Raw genomic sequence first — 23,707 nt, forward strand, 5'->3', positions numbered from 1 at the left:
AAAGCCCCTTTATCCGTCCGTGTTCAGCTTCAAATCCTTCTCCCAGGGGAGAGGCGGAGCGTGAAGCGTTCTGAACTAAATACGGCCATAGACACAAGTGGTGAATGGGGCTCCGACCCAGAGCAGCTGGGCGGCAGGGTGCCAATGGCAGGCCCTGCTAGGATCCTGGCAGTGTATGCATATCCAGGTTAACTGCTTTGCCAGAGTCTCCGTTACCAGCCTCTGTACTACACAGCCATGCAGGACCCCTGCATTGGCATCAGTTTGGTGCCCCCTTTCCAGCACCCCCATCATTCCCTAAACAAAGGACTGACTGTGCTTCCAGCTCCTTTAGTGAAACCATCAACGCCCTGGGGGGCTGGACCCTAGCAAATGTTAAAAGCTAGAAGGAGCAGTCCACTTCATTCAAAGAAGCCCCAGAGTCACAAATCCAGCCTTTGTGATTTGCATGTTGAGGTGATATTTGGACATGCAGCTACAGAAGGGAAATTGTCAATATTAATATATGCCTCGGCAAGTGGCATTATTTATTATGGTCAGTGCTGCAGGAACTAAAAGTGTTTGTCCTCACAGAGAGTTCAAATGAGAAGGAAGCCAAAAGCTCGGGATTCAAAGGAAGAGTGGGATCCTTATCTGAATGTCAGTAGCACCCCCAGGGACCCCTGCCTTTTGCAGTAATACACTGTGCTTCTGGCAGAGCTTTCCAGTGGAGGTTCTCAACGCACTTTACAAACAACGATGAATTAAACCTCCCAGCCCACCCTCAGGTATGCATGGACTCTGTTAGACAAATGGGGAAACCGAGGCACACAGTGAGTCAGTCCCACTGCTAGGAAAAGAACCCTGCAGTCCAAGCAATCTCCCATCCTCTCACCACCACCCCCATTGCAAGTAGCAGACACGATTCCACCATCTAAATAAAGCAAGAATTCTAAGACAAAAAACCCTCATGCTTCAGAGGCAGGTTGGGGAAAGTGGGGAGGTCAGGAAGGAATCCCTGCTTCCAAACGCAGCACTGCACAATTAGCTAGGTGTGCTATGGAAGGTCGACGAGCTGGACAGAGAAGACCATCTTAGACAGACTAGTGCTCTGCTCCAAGTGGATAACTCCTACACGCCATACAACGCTCTAACACTCACAGGGAGATCCCCACTGTTCAGACTGCAAGGACTGGGTACGCTGCTGGGTTTTGTACAGTGCCAGGGATCCAGTGAAGTCAATGGGAATCTTATCATTGACTTCAAGGGGGGGTGGACGGGGGCTGCACATGCTTAGCCCTCTAGCAGTAGCTCTCTGCAGTCACCCAGCTAGTCTGCCCCAAGCCATCTGGGCAGGGGAGTCCAGCATCAAGTTTGTCCCAGTCCTGTTTGTCTTCACATTCAACAGCTCCATGGCGCTGGCCCAAGGGCCTTTAACCTAGCTCCCCATCCTGCCACTCCTGCATGTTCAGTCCCACGGACAGAGGGCTTCCTCCAGAGCCTGGGATTGATCTGAAAGGCTTTCCCCAACCCTTTCACATCATAACAGACAGCATTTGGGTTTGTTTCCACAGGACCCTGCCACAGCAGCTGCTTGATGTCCCCGACAGCTTGTCAGGGTCTGTATGTTACAAGTCAATTCTGCAATCGCCCTTCAGGGCACAATTACCATGGCGGGCGGGTGTCTGACACTAATGGAGAGCAGCAGGGCTTCCCCTGCCTTCCTTTTGGAGGGTCATGCTCAGCCACTGAAGCTCATGCTCCGAGCCTGAGCACAGCAACCAGCCTTCCAAACCTGACAGCCCTTTCAGACCCACTGAAACCTGGGGCAACGGAGTGGTTAATCCACACCCCAAAGGGCACTACCAGCAGACGGCTCCTCAGTGGCTTAGGTGAAGTGAGTTGGTGAGTGCTCAGGCCAATTCCCAGAGGAACTTAGACCCTACAACCACACTTGACTCCTGGCTGGCAGTCACAGCAGAGAGGCCAAGGATAGAATGACAGTGACATGACCCTCGCACCTACGGTTTACAGTCATTTAGTGAGATGTATTGAGGATGCGTGGAAGCAGCTTGTACAGATGCTACCTAAGATGCACCTGTTCTTTGCATAAAACAAGAGAGTGTCAATCTCCAGGGTCTCGGCCTGCCACATTTCACTGGACTGTAACATGGAGAGGAGGTGTCTCATCTCATATGTATTGCTTCTAGATACTAAAAAAAATCTACATGAAAAGGACATTTAGGTCGCAAAATCAAGCAGTCACAATTTAGCATGGGTCAGAGTTAAGGTTTTCCCATGAAATCATAATTTGGCCCCCTTGTGTCTAGTATGCAATAGCATAGGTTCTCAACCCGCATCACATAGAATTCTAAAGACGAAAAACCCTCATGCTTCAGAGCCAGGTTGGGGAAAGTAGGGAGGTCAGGAAGGAATTCCTCCTTCCAAACGCAGCACTGTACAATTAGCTCAGTGTGCTATGGAAGGTCGACGAGCTGGATGGAGAAGACCATCTTAGACAGACTAGTGCTCTGCTCCCGGCAGACAACTCTTACATGCCATGGCTACACCAGAGCCAGAAATAGAAACCAGCTCTCCTGGGTCCAGTCCAGAACCTGAATCACAGCAGACCAGCCTTTCTCCTCCTGCAACCTCTGCCTCATTCACTGTCCATCTTGTGCACCGAACAAGGCAGGGGTCCTGCAGGCATAAAGCAGAGTACGGCATCACCTAATTAAAGATGGTATTACAATGCAGGGGCCCCAGGGGCAGAGTTAAGGTTGCACAGGTAACCCAAATTCTGGCATTTCCTAGTTGTTGAGGACTTGACTTTGTAACTTAGAGATTTGTAAGTAATTTCCTCCTTTTAAGAAAAAGCAGCAAACTAAAAACCCTCCACAAAACCCCACATATCCCATTCTGTGGAGCTGTACTGAGGCCCATGTGGGTCATCAACAGGATTTGGAGTCACCATCCTGTTCTCTACTAACTCTAATGAGGAACTGAGCACAGTAGTAGGAGGAAGTATTTTTGCTGAAACTTTCCAAAAACATTCCCCCTGACGCAGCGGACAAGCATGGAACATTTTAAATGGTTAAAGTTTGGCAAAGTAACTAGACAAGGGCTTAGAATGGAAAGTGTCAGGCAACCTTACCTACAAGTGTCACCACCAGCTCTGTGCAGAATATCTGTTCTAGCAAAAACTAAATTCATCTTCCTTTGGGGCTGGGAAAGGGGGTCCTCTGGAAAGAGCTGTGAGCTGCTCAGCCTTCAGTGTTCTCTAATCTCTGGAGATGCAGAGGGTGACTTGGAAATTAGCCTACGCAAGGAAGTACAGGGGTGTCTTCCATCCCGCGGCCCTCCTGCTCATAAATCTGAAAGGGAAGGCAGCCCCTGAAGTGTGTCACAGACGGGAAGGTTGTTCCAGCGGTTAGCACGCTAGCCCAGCACTTAGGAGAGCCAGATTCAATTCCCTGCTTCACCACAAACTTCCTGGGCAAGTCACTTAGAGCTCGCCTACACCAGAGTTTCGGGAATAAGGCAGGGTGTGAACTGAGCTATTCCACAGTAATGATGTGTGGACAAGCCCCTGGGCTCTCCAACAGCGCCTTGCTTAAAGGGGAGGACAGTGCCTTCCTACTGCACAGTGAAGATAAATACATTATAGACTGCGACATGCTCAGATACTTCGGTGCTGCCTAAGAAACGGAACGGCGATGAGACAGGGAAGTGGGGCCCCAATAAACTATCGCAGCCCCATTGTGCGAGGCACTGTAAACACACCCACACACAGGGACTCGAACTGTAAAGACAAGAGACAACAGGTGGATACAGCCACCAGCTGGGGAAGCCCAAGGTGACTGTGACCTGATTACGAACAGTGACAGGCCTTGGTCCCGGCACACCAGCTGCCTAGCCCTTGTTGGTTGTAAGCAGCGGAGCAAAGGAGAAGCTGAAGGAGGGATTGGAAGGAGAACAATGAACTGGCTTTGTGGCTGGTTACCGGCACTCCACCCAGGCATGGGGGCGGCCAGGGAGAAAGCACACTGGGGAGCTTGGCAAGGCTTGGTAATGAACATATGAGATGAGCTGCTGGTCGGGGCAGATCAGTTAAGAACCTGCCCCCTCTCTGTTAAAACCCTCCATGGACTTTGCCCCAGCCCATCTCTCCAATCCTCAACTTCTCTTCTGACCTCTCTGATCCCTTGGCCCTGCCCCTCTCTGGCCCATTGCAAAAGTCCCAGTCTGGGGAGGACAAGGACCTTCTTCTCCGCAGCTCCTGCTCTCTGCTTTAGTATGTCTTTTCTCCATGCTCAGTGGAAAGACCGTTTTCTCCCCTGCCCCGTCTCCTTTCCTCTTTGATTCTCTCTCAGATCACAGCACTCTGAAGGATGTTTGGGATACCATGTAAAATTGCATCACTCTATAGAGAGCCACAGGATAGCTACATGGGTCTTTCATGCTTAGGTTTGAATGCACAGTGTGCCTGTCTTGCACTGGGACACCCGCCCCTTCACTGTGCCCTCTCCACTCCTAGGGGCATTCCTCAGGGCACGGTATAGAGGATGGAGAACCCCACCATGTATTCACCTGCAGGCCAGGACCCCAAGGCACCGGACAGTGGCCAGGAGAAGAGGGAAGAGCCTGCTTTGCAATCATACCGTTGCATTTTTATACAGTTCTGACGCAGGTGCACCACTCTGGCCCTGCGATGTTCTCGGTTCACCTGGAAGCTGTGTCTGATCGGCCCCCCGGGTGCTCTCTGATCACAGGGACATAGCATCCAGTGCATTACTGTGCGTGCCTGAAGACCAGCCCGTCTACCAAATTAGGCCCCAACTCTCTAAGGTGGGGGAGGTGGGGATGGGGGTGGTTTTGCTTCCTGTCCCTTAGGTGGAACCTGATGAGGCTGCAGGCAATATTTAGATTCAGTCCAAGGTGACAGAAAGGGTTAATCCATCACTGGCAGGCTCCCAGCTGGGGACTGAACTGATTGTCCCTGTTTAACACAGATTTAACAGAGAACATAAGGAGGAGGGGGATGGAGACCCACCACCATTCTCCCCCGGGCTCCCACCCTTTGGAAGACCAGGCCCCGTCAGTCCCATCTAGCTCATCCCCCACTCCTACTCCCTGTATGATTTCCCAGTGCTCCCATCCGGACAGCTTTAGCCCCTGCCCTGCTCCTCCCTGCACAGCCAGACCCACCTGGGCCCCTGCCCTGCCTTCCCACCGGGAGGAGGAGAGTGACCTGGGCAGATGCCAGGAGGCTGGGGAACGCGCTGAGCTAGCAGGAGCCAGGCGAGCGAAGGCGAGAACCCCAGCCCTTTGGAAACGCACGGCCTGTTTGTCCTGGCCGGATCCATTCAGCTCCTGCCCTGAAAGGGGAGACACAGACAAAGGGGGAGCGCGGAGGCTCCTAGACAAACACGTTCCAAACAGTGCCCAGAGCCTGGCCTGCGTATTGTCCTCAGGCTGAACAAATAGGCCCATTAATCTCCATCCGAAGCACAGGCTGCAGGGCTGGCACGGCCGGCTGCGGGTGGGTTTTAATTGTCTCCTGAGCAACCAATGACAGTCGGGGTGAGTCACGGAGCAGATGTTGAATGCAGGAGTTGGAGAGAGGAGAAAAGGCCCCATGCAAATGCAGGCCAGTTCCTGGCGTGTCAGACTAGCTGTTAGGTCAGCGCCGAGGTTCTGTTTACCGAACTGGGGATATTTAAGCAGCTGCTCCCTGCACATTTTAGGTGGCATCAGCAGCAGTGGCAGCAACCCCAGGACTAGGGAGCATCTGAAAAGGCTGGAAGCCGGCCACAGACGTAGAGGGATTTCCATTAGTCACGCAGGAGCCCCAAGGCTTTAGGGCAGGAAGGATCTGTCAGCTGGAGAGAGGGTTGTGCCCAGCTCAGCCAGAGACTGAAGCGCGGCCAAGAAGTGGGGGTGGGGGAAGGAGACTGGGGTGGGGGGGGGGGCGCGGCAGGAAAGTGCCCAGAAATCTAGGCTAGCTGGCACCAAGCCAGCATTCATCTCCCTATTACAATGTGTATGGCAGTAGCACTGAGAAGCCCCAAGCAGAATTAGGGCCCATGTGCTAGGTGCTGTACGTCCACATGACGAGAGAGAGTTCCTGCCCCAGTGAGTTCACAATCCAAACAGACAAGACAAGGCAAGGATTATCATCCCCCTTGTACAGATGGGGTAGGGAGGCGCAAGGGTAGATGGAGTGACTCGCCCAAGGTCACGCATGGCGTTTTTGGCAAAGCCGGGAATTGAACCCACGTCTCCAGAGTCCCACTCCAGTACCTGCGCCACAAGAGCATCCTCCTTCTCTGCAGCCCAGCCCCTTGATGGAGAAATCTGGCAGCTCCCTACCCCATCCCTGGCCTCACTGTCAGAGGGGTGGGCAGGGACATGGGATGGAGCAGGGCTTGGGCTGCTGATTCTGCGCAGAACCATAGCCCGGGCCAGCAGAAAACCTAGAGTCCCTGAAATCCCACTGAATCCTTGCCCCACTGAGCTCAGCGTTAGGTGGGCGGTGCCCCTCCTGCCCCATGCTGGCAGGGCCGAGCTCATGGAATGAAGCTGCAGCCACATCAGGGTACTCTCGATGTTCAGCCCAAAGGCACACTCCCCGCTGGGAATAACTCAGTGAGTTGTGAGGAAGGAGGAGGCTGTTATCCTCACCTGCTATGAGAGGGCGACGTGGCCATTCAGCAGATGGCACCCAAAAAGGACTCCAGCCCAGCACCACCTCCTTCCAATGCCAGGGCAGAGACATTTGGCTACCTGGCAGGAGACCCAGGAGGCAGAAGCCTTCAGCAGAGTTCATGGAGGCTTTACCAAGGGCATTTACCCCAAGCCTAGATGGGGAATAAAATCCTGCAAGTTCCAGCTCTTAAATGCAGGGGATTTTTTTGAAAATGACCCAAATGCCCCCTGGGCTCAGGTCGGCAGCTCGAGAGATGAGTTTACTCACTGCTTCTCAGCAACCCCATCTCGCCACGCATGCAGAGCCCAGGGACCTCAGCTCTGCCCTGGCCCATTGCTGCCAGAGCCTCTCCCCTGAGGCTGAAGCGAAAGGCCACGGGTACAGGTGGCTTTGGTGAGGTGGGCGTTTGCCCACGAGCAGTTGGACTGAGAACCACCCACCTCATTTCATGTAATAAGCAGCACACATCCTCCCCACCTACACTCCTTTTCAATCAGCAGCACAGGATTTCTGCAACACCTCCAAGAAAGAACCCAGGCTCCAAGACCAGCACGGCTAGAGAGACAGCAGTAATTTGCTAGGTTGACACAACTCCTCTGCCACCGTCCACAGGAACTGGCTTCTTTTCAAGAGGGCTGCACCACAAGAGGGACTTACAGCAGTATGAAGTGGATGTTTTAAAAGGGAGGGAGGGATAGGCAGATGGCCAGATTCAGACCTCCGTTATCTGGGTGTAAATCCAGAGTGACTCCACTACAGTTGATGCCGTTCCTCCCGGTTTACATCCATGCCACTGAGGTCAGAATTGGGCCCAGGGGATTTTCTCCTTTTTGACAGTTCCCTGAGGCTATTTTAGAGCAGCCTGTACAAGCCCCCTCTGTCGAGAGCCCCAGAAAGCCGTACTGCTGAAGAGCAGGATTCTTGGATGCGTCAGCCAGCCGGCTGGCAGGATCCAAAGGACAGTGCAAATCAGGTACCATCCAGCGCAAACCCCTTCAGTCTAATTTTAAGTCTCTCAAACACTACGCCTTTGATACCGTGCTCCGGAAAGCAGGGGGCTGACAGCTTGTGCCAGGCATAGCTGGGACAGGCGCTCTGCAAGCTTCCCACACACAGGGCTCTGCCCATCCACCACAATCCTGACGGGCAGCGTCACTTGGTATTCCAGTCCCATGCCCTGACAGCGATACCGCTCCAAAAATAAATGCCTGGTGTTCCCCCCATGGGGAACGTTAACCTCAACCTGCACCTCCTGCAGGGACCTCCCATAGCTCTGCCAATCCACCGCAGTCTGGATGCCCAGTACGCCAGCCCAGGGACCCCTGCTCAGCTCTGCCCATGCCCTTTGGGGTACGCCCCAGACCTCCGCTTGGCCACCCAGCGAAAGAGCACCAGGATTTGCAGATTCAACCCCGTCTCAGGTGCAAGAGGCTGCCATGGTACGGAAACTCTGCCGCAAGGCTGCTCTCCAGGGATGTCCCCACATCGAGCCCCTCTGGCCCAGATCCAGAGAGGAGGCGGGGCTCTCCCCAGCAGGACGACAGAGGGCACATGTGAGACGACCCCTTGCAAAGCCATGTTGAAGGTCCCCATAGCAACGGGCCAGCATCAGGGGCAGCTGGCAGAGATGGAAATCGGGTAAACAAGGGAGCTGTCCATCCAGCTGGCTGCAAGGGGCAGGGGTCAGCAAGGCGAGCAAGGAACACTTTCCCCTGGCAGGAACACGTCCTCTTGAAAGGCCCTGACGATGGCAAGACAGGAAGCCGGCAGCGCTTCTCTTGCAGGGGCACTCTGAGCGAGACAGACAGCGACACCTGGCCTGCAAACCAGCACTGCCATGGGAAACCAGTGCCCCTTTCCCTCTGCTAGTCAGCAGCTCTGACCCCTGCCTGCCACATCCTAACAGGGCCCCAACCCCTCTCTGCCAACAATGGTGTGCGGGCCTGGCTAGATCAGGACTTGCCAGGAGCAATTCTGCAAGGAGCTGGCACAGAAGGGCGCCCGTGTGTGGTCCTTGCGCCCTGGCTAGCGTGGGTCCCTGCCTATAGTTGCCAACCCTCCAGCATTGTCCCAGCGTCTCCTGGGATTAAAGATTAATCTTTAACGGAAGATTATGTCCTGTGATGAAAGCTCCAGGAATACGTCCAACCAAAACTGGCAGCTCTCTCCCTGCCTCGCACCTACACGCAGCAAACACGGCCCTGCCCCTAACAGCTCCCCACCTTCCCCGCCCAGCCTGGCTCTGCTGCTTCCATCTAACCTCAGCTGTTCTCCCCCCATGCGCACACATGCTGAACGGCAGCCAGGTCCGACACAGCCAGCCACACGCTAGGAAACTCTTCGGAAGCCTCCTGCTGGCTCAGCCCCGCTCCCATCTCCAGCGGAGCCAAGGTTTGCTGGAGCAGTCAGAGACGCTGCTGAATTGAGAACCGTACAGCGCCTGGGAGAGCGCGCCCAGCCAGCTAGCCAGCGCCTCTGCCCGGCGTAGGGCCCACCCAGCGCTGCTCACAGCAACGGCCTTTCCGCGGGCTCTGTGGCGCTCTGATTTCAGCCCGCTGGCTGTGAGAGCGCTTGGTGGGGCAGATGCATTTCGCAGGCCTTCAGAGAGACACCTCTCCAAATCAGCATTTCCCTGAGACACAGAGAGAGAGAGAAACATTCAGGCCGTGACATGGGGAGGGAGTTTAAGCCATCTACCAGAGGCTTGCTTCACGGTGAGTGGGTAGCCAAACCAGGATTAGAACCCAGGCACTTCCTGGCTCCAGGGCCCGTGCCCAGATGGCTAGCTTGTGCCCTCTCTCTAGGTGTGCCCATTTTCAAACACAATCCCCTTGATCCCGCAGCCCCCAGCACGGTACAGCCCCCCAGCAAGCTTGGACACTGGGGTAAATCTGGCACATCTGAGGGGTACGTGCAACGCCAGTGAGAGGTGGCAACTGTGCCACCCCTCCAGCTCCTCCCTGAAACATCCCCTGCCCTCCTCCTGCCCCATCAGTCCCCTCGGCCCTTCCTTGAATTACCCGCACCTCGGTCACTCAGCACATCTGCCGTTGCAGCCTGGGCCTCTTCCACCCCACAGCCCCAGTGCCCCAGTCCTGCCTGAACTCCTCCCTCCTCCCACTGCTCTCCCTTTCTGGGGTTCCCGCTGCAAGGCCCTGGTGCTCTTGACGGCAGTCCCCTGGCCGGGCCATTGTCTCTATCCACTTGGGCCCTCCCCAGTGTAGCTAGGCCCTGGTGGTGCCAGGCCTGGGCCCTGATCTGTCAACAGGTGGTGCTGATGGCTGGAGACCTGAGGCACCGGACCACTGTGCCCTGCTCAGATTATGCATAATGCAGCATGGAGTTAATCAGCAACCTCAGGGCCCAGGAGCCAGACTGAGTCTCAGACAGACGCCTTTCCAGGCTACAGGCACCACCCGACCATGGGAAGAGAAACACCCAGCCCCACACAGGACACAATGAGGAAAGTTAACTGCTGTACATTCCCTGAGGGGGACCCTGCTCTGGCCCCTCTGTACCAGGCTGCTCCTGACAGACGGTGAGTGTACCATGCAGATGGAAGGCCAGGGCATAGTCAATACCGCTCTGATAACACCGGCGTCCCTTGGGGAGTGCCTGGCCCCGGAGTGATGCCTTTAAAGTGGGTGCAACAAGGGAACAGATTCAAAACCTGTCTCTGGAGCAGCTCCGAGCCGGAGCCCGGCCCTGGCTGCTACATTTATGAGGTGTTTTACTCCTTGGCTTTGCAGCTGCCAAGTTCAGGGTTGTTTTGGGCTTCCTACAGAGCTCAGCCAGCTGATGTGCAGTTTGCAGGAGTGCTGTGAATGTACGAGCGTGGGCAAATGATGGTGCTAAAGAGACAAACACACACACACACACCTTGGAAGGGGCCCAAGTTATAGATCCAGTAAAAAAAAAAAGTTGGTTTTTTTTTGGTTTTGTTTCAAATAAAAAACTCGACACCAGTAGAGACAGTGCCAGGAATTTAACAAGGGAATTAGGAGCCTGCATGCCAGTGAAATTGGAAGACAGCTGGGCATCAGACTCTGCTGGGCTCTTTTGAAGACCCCCAACTTACAGCTAATCCCAGGGGAACCAAGCAGGTCCCCATGGCGTGTCTGCCTCACAAGCATGGAGAATGCACCTGGCCATGCAAGGGGAGTGAGGATGACTTTACTTCATCTGGGGCCCAGTCAGCATTCCTAGTGCCCAATTGCCGCTGAGCTCAGAGACCAGAGGGGGAGAGGAGGGGAGGGGGGGAAGGGGTGCAGGAACAGGCCCCCTTCTGGCTGAGAAAGTATGAAAAGGGAAATAAGTAGGAAAAAGTAAGAGTGGCACTTTACCCTCCTTGCAGCTTTAATCAGCAAGAGGCATATGAAGTGCATGGGGCCAGGAATGCATCGCTTGCCTCTGATATGGGATCTCTAAGATCAGAGTCCTATTAGTCTAAGCGTGTGCATGTGTTTTCCCCCCATTGCTTCTGTAACTTCAGTCTTTTGGACCATGCCCTCCTGGCCTTCATGGAAACATGCCACAAAGTGCAGCTCTTAGAGACTGAAACGAGGAGCAGAGACGCACACACACATGCTTCTCGCCGCCCCGCAGAGTGGCTGGATGCTCCCACCCTGCTGCTGGGATGTCCTGGGATCTGAAAGGCACCTAGCTTTGCACCGTCCTTCCTGATGGGCCTGGGCACCCCCAGCTGGTCTCAGTGCCACCCACAGGTGACCCAGACAGCAACAGCCCCTCCCTTTCGCATCAGAAACCACGACTCTTTCCTGGCAACCGCCCTGCTTGCTGCCTTCCTCCCATGCCAGAGTCCCAGACTTTCCTCTCACCCAGCCCAGCCCAGCCGGCCACTAGTTGTGCCCTGTGCTGCCACCTGCCAATCTGCTTTCTATGGCTGAGCCCTCAGGGCTCCTTCTGACCAAGGGCCCTGACCACGAAGACTCCACCTTAATCCCCTCAGTGTGGTTCTGCCTTTGAACTGGGTGATCTGCTTCCTCCTGCAACACGGGCTGCTGCCCAACCACCCCCCACCCCTGCTCCCTTCCCATCTGCTTTGAGACAGAGCCCACAGTCACTCTTCAAGTTTCTGCAGCTTACTGGAGCCAGGCCCCGTTTCTTAGCATCGCCCTCCTGCCAGGCATAAGCTCCGGGAGGAGGGCAGAGAGGCTGCAGAGGAACGGGGCAGGATCTCCACCTGGAGCCCAAGGTGCCGAGGACGCAGGCAGGGGTCGGAATTTGTTCCCTGTGGCCCGCAGCCAGGTCTGCAGTGAGCAGACAGCCACCGCCCGCTCCAGAGTTTAGGACCCCAATGCCAGATGCCCAGCTGGGAGCAGGGATCATGGATGCTACCAGCATTCAACTTTCAGGGGGTAGCTGTGCTGGGGACGGGATCCCCACCCTCCGTTACCCGGGCGATGGCTTTGTTAACTCCTACTGGAATAGGAAGCACTGCCTAGTGGTGAAAGGACAAACCGCCCCAAGAGCCGACTCCCTGTGTGACATGAAGTAGTAGTTCTCAACCCCAGATCCGTGGCCCCCCGCGGGGCTGTGAGCAGGTTTCAGGGGGTCTGCCCAAATAAACGAGAGAGCAGGGTCAGTGTTGGACTTGCTGGGGCCCAGGGCAGAAAGCCGAAGCCCGAGCCTGAGCAACAAAGCTTCGGGGAGCCACCTGTCGCGTGGGTCCCGGGGCACTTGCCCTGCTTGGTATCTCCTAAAGCCAGCCTTGGCTTTCAGGCTACAGGATATGCATGAAGACAGCTGTGGCACAGGTGGGCCAAGGAATTTTTATTGCATGTGGGGGGCCTCAGGAAGAAAAAGGTTGAAAACCCCTGACATAATGCAAGTCACAGCCCCACCCACTGCCTCACTTTTCCCATCCACCCAGCAATAATACAGATGGGGTTGTGAGGTTGAGCACCTCGAGCCCCAGGGATTGTAGGAGCTGGAAATGGGCCATGGATTGTCCGCATTACTGGTACTGATCCATTCCCCAGCTTGTTGGTCGCGGGCCTAGGGGCAGATTTAGATGGAGCCTCCTGCTCCTCGTGTGATGCACCCACTCCTGCCTTCAGCCCAATGTCTCCAGAGTCTACACATCTCACTGCCAAGATCGGAAGGCAATGCTCCAAGCTCACCTCCCACCCACGCTCAGACCCTGCCACCCCAAGCAGCCTCAGCTCTGCAAACGCCTACCCACTGTGGCACTAAGGTGGCTAACCAGGGAGATAGCGTGGCCTAGTGGGTAGTGCACTGGTCTCACAGGAGACCTGGGTTCTAGTCCCACCCCTGCCACTGGTTTGCTGGGTCATCTTGGGCAAGTTGAGTCACTTCCCCTCCCTGTGCTTCAGTTTCCCCATCTGTAAAATGGGGAGGGGGCAATTCCAGCCCCACAGGCTGCTCGCCAGACATAAATCGCTCACTCCCATGCAGCGTGGCACCCCGTGATGGTTGGCTAGAGAGGCCACACCGCTCACTGAACCCCAGGCCCGTAGCAGGCATCCCATTGTGCAGCTTGGTTTCATACACAGCCCCTGCCCCATGCGTAACACTGCCCATTTTACACCTCCCAGGCCCTTGGTCCTGCCCCAGCTCTGGGGCCACAAGCAGGAAATGGAAGAGCTCTGCATGGTCACCCTGCCCATCAAGGCAGAATCAATCCCTGCTATAAGCGGTCCCCAGCAGGACCACAGTTGCTACTCGCTCGCCCAGGAGCAGATGGCGGCAGGGCAGGAGCGCTAGGCCGCAGACCACACAACACCTTAATGCAATGCGGGCACAGATGGGGTGGGCCAAAGCCTGGAAACACCAGGCCTCTCCCTCACCCCAGACAAGCCACCAGACCTCCCTGACTCAGTTTCCCCCAGCAGCAGCCTGGGGATGCCTGCTACCATTCCATCAAGGGTTGATCTGGGAAGTCCTTGGAGATCCCAAGACAGGCAAAGGGTTATCAACAGATATCGACAATTCCACCCCTCCGCTTCCCCAGTGCATGGGGCCTTGGATCCCAGCAGCATGAAGGAAGCTGCCCTCGGGGGCCTTTGCAGGAAAGATGAGGCCCCAGGAGGCTAACCGGGTGTCCCTACCCTGTGCACTGCAGGGAACCACCCTGGAGAAGCTACAGCTGTCGAGCCAGCCCCAAGCCCTACCTGGTCAGAGAGAGAGAGAGAGAGAGAGAGAAACTCCTCTCCAATCGCCCCCTCACCAGCGGCTGGATCCAGGCTCCCACCCGCACCAGCAGCCTGGTGGGTAACCGGACTGTGCTCCAAGGGAGGGCCGCAGACAAAGGAACCCTCCTCACAGGTAGCTGCTGCCAATATCCCCTCTGTGGGGTGAGGGGAGGAAACAGCCTGTGCAGGGCTACTGCACACACCTGCCCCATCCCAGCCTGCCCCCCTGGGGAGGAACTGTGCACTGCTCCTTGTTCTATCCGCCTCCTCCCCATCCTGCCTCTCTAATCTCCCCTATGAACAGGTCTCTAATCTCTGTCCATATGGAGCCTGGACAAAGCCTTAGAAAATCCACCCCGAGGGATGACCCTGCCCTGGCCAGGGCAGCAGGATGAACGGGCTGGCCAGCCTGACAGACTGTTCCCTTCTCCCGCCCCGCCTGCCTTGTAACGGCCCTGGCTAATGCAGCTGGCACAAAGCGCCCCTGGTCAGCCCCCCCATTCAAGCTGAGTCCTGTCCTGTGTCCTCTCCCACAGGCAGCAGAGCTGGCAGCAATCCGGCAGCCAAGTGCAGTGCCCTTCCAGAGCTCCAGGAGCATGCTGGCACACCCTGGCACGAGGGAAGCTCACCCCGGCCAGGGATTGTCATGGTTTGTCAGCCTGCCATTGTTTAGTGCTGCTGGGCACCTCTGGGAGGTGGCAGAGCTTGGCTCCTCTGATGCCAACCCCTGCATGAATTACAGGGGGTACAGATGGGCACGGGGTGGGCATGCATCACTGATGCCACTGTGCATTAGTACAGAGCGCTCACAGTGCTGGTGGGTGCTTCAGTACAGAGCCTCTCGTGCTGTGGGTGCTTCAGTCACCCCGACCGCTCCCTGTTCTGTGGGCCCTGGCGGTGATGGGTTGGGGCAGCCGAGGAGGGGCCTGCATTTCCACTGGGTGCAGCTTAGCCTCAGGCCCTGGCACGGTGCATTTGCACCGGCCGCTCAGAAGCCATGGCACTGGGCGACTAGAACATCAAAGCTCCACCCGGCAGCCAGGGACCCCTGCAAGAAAGGAGCTTGGGGGAGCCAGGGCCAGTTCCCTGGGGGCAGGCAGCCACATCACAGAACTGCTGTCACAAGAGGTAGCAACTCCTCCTCCCCTTTGCTGGCAGTTTCAGAGGCCATGAGATTGAAGTCAGCCTGTGAGGGGAAGGGGGTACATGGTCTGGGCAGTGCAAGGACATGGGGGCACACATAGCCCTTTGCTCTGGGGGGTAACACCTGTACAAGCACTAAGGGCATGGAAAGCCATTCGAAGAGCGTTCTAGCTCAGAGCTGCAAGACCCCTGACAACCTCCCCACCCCCGGCCCCGCCACCAGCAGCAGGAAGGCCAGGCCCCGCTCCTCCCCAGCCCGGCGCACTGCCATTTCCATCCATTACAGATCTTCCAATCCATCAGCCTCGAGCGGACAGGTTGAGGCGTGGAGCTGCCTCTCCCCATGCCGTTCCAGCCAAGACAGCGCTCCCCGGGGACTAATGCTGGCATGTAAATAGTAGATACTTTTGTCTCCTCCGAGACCAATTACACAAATCATGGCAGCTCCCACAGGACTCCAGCTTCCACTTACTGTATCATCATTAACAGCTTATTAGGGAACAGCTGCTCAAAAAAATAAATAAATAAATAAATAAAAGTTACAGGCTTGGGGCTGTATCCCCAGTCCTGTCTTCCCCCACCCCAAACCCCAGCTGCATCCCCCACTCTAGAATATCAGACTGGCTGGATCAAAGCGGAGGGGGCAGAAGACCTCAGAGACGGTTGCTTAGATCCTCTCCCATTTGCCAGATCAGGACTTGGAATGGATTGGAAAAGCCAAGGGGAAATCCATCCCAGGGTTCTCAGCACGTCCCAAGGGAGCGCAGGGGCAGTGCCACGCACAAACAAACTGGACACAAGGGGTTAGTGCCCAGGACGCACTGGGACCCAGCGACTTTGCAGAGGAAGGCAGGAGAAGGAACTGGTGTCTCTACTGGGAGTGGGGCAGGAATGGGATCTTGACAGACGTCTCAGAAGCATACAGAGCTGCCCAGTCGGGGTGGAGCAGAGTCTAGAGAGCGGCTGGGAGCGATAGGTTGCAGCCCACCCCAGCCACGCTGAGGGCAGGCCTTGGGCTCTCCATCCCAGGGACAGAGTGGTGTAGTGATGGGCAGCGGGAGGGGAGCTGGCAAAGGCAGTTCTTTGGCCTCTCCTCATCTGATTCTCCCAAAGCCCACAGGGGAATTCTTAACACAGCAAATCCTAACTGCTGTCCATCAGCAGGCAACCACCTCTAGAGCTGCAGAGGACACTGGGTGGAAAGGGCAGCTCCCTTTCCTCACAAGTCCTCATGCACACAGCCTACCAAGGAAAACAGACAGCTTCAAAGCAGGCCATACACAAGTACAGCAGCGTGGCCAAATCAAAGGAGGCATGCCCTATGCCCATTCAGCCCCATATTGTATTGGCAGCTAGGGTAACTTAAAGCAGCTCTCAGGCAGGCCAGGGGATCAGACTGGCAAACAGCTGGCTAGGAAGGGAGAATGCAAAGGCCAGTTTGTACACGTGTGTGCACACACCCTGAGCTGCTGCAGCCCTCAGCTGCAATATCTGGGCCATTGTGTGCACTCTGTTTTCCACCCTGCCAGAGCCTCGCTTGTTTTAGAAAGAACTCCTGCCCCCACCTCTTAAAGTCCACAGATGCCATGTGCAGCCCTGGCAGGCCCAGGTTAGCTGGCACAATGCAGGGGATCTTTCTAAGCCGATTATTTCGGCATTAAAGGTGAATCTAATTTGGAGCTGGGACCCTTGGCATGCAGCCTTTAGCCCTCCTTCCTTATCACCATCCTCATCTCTCCCAGAAGACAGCCAGGTTCCGCAGGCAGTGAAGGGAAGCCCAGTTGCCGGCCAAGAGAGAAAGAGAAGTCTTGGCTTTCAAACCTGCAAGCTGCAGTATTTCGTCTCTTCCAGGCTCCTACAGTGGGTGAAGCACTAGGAGCAGGTAGGCAGGGTGGCAATAGAAATCACTGACCAAGCAGCTGCTCATACCGTCGCTTGGGGGCTGTCAAAGCCCAGGGTCTTGGCCCTGGGAACGTACAGGAAAGAACCTCCACCCTCCCTATGGCAAGATCAACAGATGCTTCCACCGCCCCCACCCCTCTGAGACCACATCCATAGTGTCAGGAAGCTGGGGCAGCGGGGGAAGAATCTTGGATGCGGTTTGTATTCCCAAGGACAATGACACAGCAGGGTTCTGCCGCTCTCTAGTGTCAGGTACCAGGTACTGCATGGGCTTGCAAAGAATTCCAAGCACCCTAGAGAGGCTCTGACCCAGAGAAATCAGAGCGCGGCACTATGCAGGGGGAGAGAAGGAAAGTGCCTCTCACCCCAGACACTGTAGCTTTGGATAGACACAATCTGTGAGGCTGGGCAGGTGGTGACATTAGTCGTGAACTAATGTCCCAGGCAGACAGTCAAGAATTAAGGGAAAGCCTGGGGGGTCTGCAGGGGCATGGGACAGCTCAGTACATGGCCACTGCGGAGTGTTTTTTCCACCTCCAACTCACCGGTTCAAATCCAGACCAGAATGGCTCTGACCACACAGATGTTACAGGGTGGTGGGTTGGCCAGTTCTTGCCCCCTCACCCCTCCATTCCACCCATCCCAAGTTGACACTTGTTCCCCCTCAGCCTCAGCGGAGAGGCCAAGGACGACCAGGCTGTGGAGCCCACTCTCCTCCCCGGAGGGGCACACTCCAGTGACTTCTGCCCACAGGGCTGCAGCCAACACACCACCTCCATTTGTGTTTCACACCGTCCAAAACCCAAGCCGTGGAGAGCGACGATGCAGGCCCCACGACAGGCAGAGCAGCTGGGGGAAACCGCCCAGGTAAGACGGACTTTTCCGAAGGGCTCAACATGCACAGATGGGGCAAGGTTTTCCAAAGGGCTTTGCTCCCCTGCGAGCCATCAGATCCGTGTCACAGTATGGGTGTCACTTGCTGCTCCTAGCAAAGGGAATGGCACAGATCACACAACAAGTTCAGCCTTCACATGGCAACGAACACGGCTTGGTGGCTGGTCGCTGCCAGCTCCTACCAGGCAGCGTTTTGGCACCGAGAATGGATTAGAGGCTAGAGCAGGGAACTGGGACTCCTGGGTTCTAGCAGCTTTTACTTGCCTCCCCGTGCCTGGAGTTCCTCATTTAGGAAGCCTCCCGAGGCCTCCATAAGGCCTCCCGAGCGAGCAGGCTGGGTTTGAGAGCCAATTAGCGTTTGTCAGGTGCTGCAAAGCCCTTACATGAGAGCAGCCATGTAAGAGCGAAGCAGGATTGCCATCTCCATAGTTACGGGTGCTGCTGGTGTCACTCGGTGAAAGCTGACAGTGCCTCCCCGGGGGAGATTCAGGGCCAGGGTAAGGACGCTGGGGCTGGATACACCGGGTTGGCATTTTACCCCTGCGTAAGTGGGTGCAGAAGATCTCTGCCGGGGGAGGCTTGGGAGGGGTTGATGCCCAGTCTGCGCAGGGTGCAAGGCCATGGAGCCCCAGGCCCTGATGCTCTTGGATTCAAATACACAAGGCTGAGCCATAGCCCCTGAGCTTCAGCCGGTGGCATCAGATCAGTGAGGTGGCAGCTTCCTGTTTGATTGCTAATTATCCTTGTTATTCTCGCTCAGACACTTTCTGAAGCGCTGGAGTGATTTGCTCCTCTCTGTAATTAGCCACATAGCAATTAGCATCTATTTCAAGTTCAAGCTACTCATCCTCACCAGCAAGACCTTCTATCGCTCTGCCCCTGTTTTTCTGCTTTGCTTTTATTGGGTCACCCTCGCCCCCAAAGTCCACCGCCCTCCCCATTCCAGCAATGCCGCCTGCCCTGATGGTCCAATTCCCCACCACCCGTGCTGGCCCAATTCAAAGTGCATGTGACACACTCCTAAAAGGAGCTTTTCTTACCAGCTCTGCACTGGTTTGAGAGCTCACGGTGCAAGGCACCAATCAACTGCCCCCCCGTTCAGATCCCTACTAAGACTCATGCGTGCTGTGATGCCCGCAAGGAATCAGGTTGTCCAGATGTGGGCAGCTGTCCCACAGGAGGCAGGCGGGGTCAGTCGTACACCTTCCCTCGATGCTCTGCCTGCGGCAGTTTCAACCCGTGTCGTCCTTTGTGCTCAGAACAGGGCGTAACGCGCCAGGGGTTCTCCCTGTGAATGGGGCGGGGGAGAAGTGACAGGAGAGGAGAGGGAGCGAAGGAGGCTCTGGAGACTAGGTGGGGGGTGGCAGCCGGCTCTAGCCTGGGAGGGGGCAGCCCAGCAGTTCCATGGTGGCCGAGGCCCTATGCGCTGATGCCCCCGGCCAGGTGATGGTGCCCTGTCCAATCCCGCACTCCATGGTTCTGCCCCTTCTCTGGGCTGGGTGTCTCCGCCAGGACCAGTGGCATCTAGAAGGTGGGTCTGGGCCGGCTCAGTCTTGGGGATTACGGTGGCCACTCCAACCTCACCTTCAGATCCTGCCCTCTGTGCCCTGGCACCTCTCCTTGCACCCAGCACTGCCAGGTCCTGTTCTCACCTGGGGGCAGACACCCTGGGAGGGTGGATCTGCGTTTCCATTAAGGGGGGAGGGCGGCCAGTGCCCCTGCAAAATCACACCCACCACCCCACCCCCACGTGGGAGCTGTGATGCTCCCCAGCAGCTACCTAGAGTTGCAAGGCACCTCCCCACCCCCTTTTGTCTGTGCCTGCTGTGGGTCAGCTCCCTGAAACCACCAGCCCCTGGCAGCACGAGTCCCGCCCTCCAGGCCTCTACGGCGGGAGCAGGGTCTGCACAGATTAGCACTAGGCACACACCAAACCCTGAGTCCTCCCTATGTTCCCTGTAGCACCCAGCCCCTTATCCACTGGACAGTCCCAGAATGACCAGGCCTGATCTTTCCAAACAAACGGTACACATCAGCTTGTGAGATTCAACTCAGGGCCAGCACTTTGCTGGACACCACAGCACAGAGATAGATTTATAGTGAAAACAAGAATAAGTCTATAGCCAAAAAGAGAGATTCAAAAGATAGTGAGTAAGGATATTGGAAACAAATGGTTACACACAAGACAAATCACAACATGCTTTCAAGACCCTAAACTTAACAAGTTAACTTGCTGTCTACAGGAGCTTCTCATCCAAAGTCCTCTCCAGCCTTTTCAACCAAGGCAGCTTGGGACCCTCCCTCGTGAAGCAAACATGCTGTCCAGTTACTTCCTAGGAGGACAGAGTGTCTTCTTTGTCCCCCAAATATACTAAAGCAAATCTCTGATGTGCACCTCAAGATAGGTTTCAGAGTAACAGCCGTGTTAGTCTGTATTCGCAAAAGGAAAAGGAGTACTTGTGGCACCTTAGAGACTAACCAATTTATTTGAGCATAAGCTTTCATGAGCTACAGCTCACTTCACTTCCTCCACCTCAAGATAGGGTTTCCTTCCCCTTGTCCCTCCACTGTTTACTTTTCCCTGTTAACTTCAAAGAGAAAAGTTTCACAATCCTTCCTTAACAATCAGTTGAGACGCTGACACCCATTGTATGGTTCACAACGCTTAATTTACATGTGACCAGTCAGATAAGGGTGCCTTGTCAGACAGAAAACCTGTTTTTCACCTTTGCTGGTGACCAGTCCCTAGCCACAGGCTTTAAGAACATTATTTTCAGTGTACGTAACTCCTCACACAACATCCGTACACACGGTTTGCGATGATAGTGGTGCCAGATGTGACACCAGCTTGTATTAGAGACCTCACTTGATACTCTTGGGTGAGCTGTACTGGACATACCAGACCCAGGAGACCCCTGTAGTCCCTGTGCGCCTCTTACCCATTGGCATTACGAGGTTCCTGGGTCACAGGCGTTTCTTTGTAAGTCACGCTGACCCCTGGAATGCTGGGTGGATGAGACCAGATTCTCAGGAGGTGTCAATCCACACAGCTGCGCAAGTCAACGGAGCTACACCAATTGCCACCAGCGAAGGATCTGGCCTCAGTGCTCAGACAAAAAGAACAGGAGGACTTGTGGCACCTTAGAGACTAACCAATTTATTTGAGCATAAGCTTTTGTGAGCTACAGCTCACAGTGGCATACACTGGTTAGCCAGCTGCAGAGGGGTTAATTCACCAATTGTGGAGACCCCTAGGAGGCTACTGCTACTGCCTAGTCCCTATGGCAGCCCTCCTGCTTCAGCACCATGATCCACTGTCCCTTTCACTCGGCTCCTACGCCCAGCCCTGAGGGAGAGATTCCCTAGGAATCCAAACCCGGGGAAGACAGAGGCTCCCTCGGTGACTTATTGCTCAATAAAAACCAAAGCTCTGTGTCTGTTCTGGGCTGTCAGGGGACGGGGTGGGGGCACTGCTGGCAGCTCCCCTTCCCACCCCTCGTGTCACGGTGTCACAGCCCCACTAATGAATTCAACGTGTCTCCTGCACTCCCAGCAGCTGCTGCTCCCGCAGGCCTGCTTTGCTGGGGGCTGGGGCTGGCGGTGGGGGGCTCTCCCACAGGCACAGCAGCTGCAGTGCTGCTTAAGCAAATACCTGCCGAACAGAGAGCAAGGGAGAAATGCAGGATGAAAGGCTGGGGCAAGCCAGATAAACTAGAGGCGAGGAACCCATGCGCAGCCCCCAGGAGCCATAGGGCTGGGAGAGTGGGGTCAGCATGGTGGGGCGGGGGGGGGAACAGCCCTTCCCCAGGGGGCTCATTGTGGCTCTTTGGGGTATTCTAGTTGAGGAAGTTTGCGTGGGGGGGGGGGGGGAGGGGGATGTCTGAACATCACCTCAAACTTTGGCACTCTCTCATTATATCCCCCAGGGAGCATAAGTGAGAAGGTGCTGGCCGGTCTCACCTCTGGATGAAGGACTGGGAGGTAGGGCCCACACCTCTTAGCTCAGTAGATACCTTGCACTGCAGTGGGGAGAAAACAGAGCCTGGTTCAATGGGCTTCCTGCTCTCAAATCCAGGCAGCGAGGGAGTGCTGTGTGCCGCACCGGCCACTGCTTCCCAAAGGTTTTCATGGCGAGCACGTTTCAGTGCATCTATGGCGCATCCTTCATCTCCCATGTCGTGGGCACTTAGGGTCATCATCACCTGCCCAGAAAGTACAAGAGACCCCTTCCCACCACCAATCTATTCCCTGAATCACTCCACACCCCTAGGTTATTCCTTGTGCTCGCCTCCCCCCTGCCCTGAAAAGCTTCAGTCTGACTAGGCAAGATGGGCCCGGGTAGGGGCATGGGATGTGACACAAGGGTGATACTTTGCTGGTGTGGGTGAGGGTCACGCTCCGTCTCGCTGGGGTTCTTTCCTGTGAAGTCATGGGTGGGTGGGTTTGTTTGATGTAATTCATTTTCGTTTGTATTGAACGTATTCAAGATGATAAAACCAGATGGGGCCACTGACCATCTCCTCTGCGTTTCTGCCGGACGCAGGCCACAGGTCTTCCCAGCATTTGGAACTAGAGCATCTCATTTAGAAACATCCAATCTGGACTGCCGTTCGGGAGAACCCACCCCACCCCAAGGTGAGCCATTCCAATGGTTCCTCACCCTCACCAATCTGTACCTTCTTTCCAGTCTGAATTTATCTAGATTCAACTTCCAGCCATTGGCTATTGTCTGCTAGATTGAAGAACCCTCTATTATCAGATACAGGCCTGGCGGGGGCGAGAGGGGGGGGAAGAGGGAGGGCTGCTGGAGTGTGACTGAGGACCAAACTCTGGGAGGGAGCTGGAGCCAGCCCCCAAAATCAGCACAGAGGAGAAAATGTGATGAGAGCACGCACTGCAGAGAGCAGCCTGCTGGCTTCCCTTCTGCTAGAAGGGCCCTGCTGAGCATGCAGCTTGCATTTGCTCCTACCATCTTGAGTTCCTCTGGCCCCAGTGGGCTAGCTACACCCTAGGATTCCCCTCCTAGCCCATGTGGCCCCCTGATTCCCAGCATGCTAAGCAGGAAGCTGCCGCCTGCCTGAGCGAAAGGGGCGGAGGGGCCTCGTGTGTTGTTTCCCTGACCTGCGACACTAGCAATCTCCGAGATAAATCATTTCAGCGACTTTAAACAATTAGGCTCGGCCAACTGGCCGGCTGGGGGAGGCCATTTGGGGGTTGAAGGGGAGCACGCGGGGTGGGGAGAGTGGAATTTGGTTGAAACCGGAGCCAGTGGGAATGCTCTTGCTGACAGCTCCTTGGAGAGAGATTACCAGCATTCCAGCGCTTCCCAGCTGCCTCCCACGGCGCGCCCCAGCCATGCTCAGCCACAACAAAGGCCAGGCAGAGTGCCCAGAATGGGGGATGGAGAGCAAAGCCCCCGCCTTCCCCCCACCTCTCCAAAGGAGCCACACTGTAGGGGTTTCCCTTTTCATAGAACATGCTAAATATCAATTAGTGCAGCCCAAGGAGACAGGACGGGGGCCCCCCTCAGAGGGCAGCCAAGTGCCAATCATGGCCCACTGCTGCCCCCCTGCTCAGTCCACTGATGACTGCAAGCCCTAGTATATACCATGCCCCCTTGGCAAAGTGGAGACTACAGGCTCCAGCATGCAACATGCTCCATTTCCATTGGGGCAGCTTGGCCTCTGGAGAACTGCATGCTGGGATCAGTAGTCTCTTGAGCCAGAGTCATCTTGGGCAGCCTCACTGTGTGGAACTCAAAGGTGGCTGCAACCTAGCCCATATTATGCAACTTTGGCTCAGCCCTGTCCAGCTCCTGGCAAGGTGCCACTTTCTTACACCCTTTGGTGGGGCAACATCTGCCCCCCCCCCCCGTTTTGAACCGTTCCATTTCTCTGTCTCGGAG

At 55.7% G+C, this 23,707-nt stretch overlaps 1 protein-coding gene and 1 long non-coding RNA gene across 3 annotated transcripts in view; one reads left to right on the plus strand and one right to left on the minus strand.

Moving 5' to 3' along the window:
• The window catches only part of GSE1 (Gse1 coiled-coil protein), a 349,700-nt gene that overhangs the window by 284,038 nt on the left and 41,955 nt on the right, over positions 1–23,707 (minus strand). The window lies entirely within an intron of this gene.
• On the plus strand, positions 10,140–21,782 carry LOC141996748 (uncharacterized). The gene is made up of 3 exons (XR_012641592.1): positions 10,140–10,226; positions 17,577–17,775; positions 21,729–21,782. It is a non-coding gene; the product is annotated as an uncharacterized LOC141996748 (long non-coding RNA).

This window comes from Natator depressus, chromosome 12 (assembly GCF_965152275.1).
Source record: "Natator depressus isolate rNatDep1 chromosome 12, rNatDep2.hap1, whole genome shotgun sequence".
Classification (NCBI taxonomy): domain Eukaryota; kingdom Metazoa; phylum Chordata; order Testudines; family Cheloniidae; genus Natator; species Natator depressus.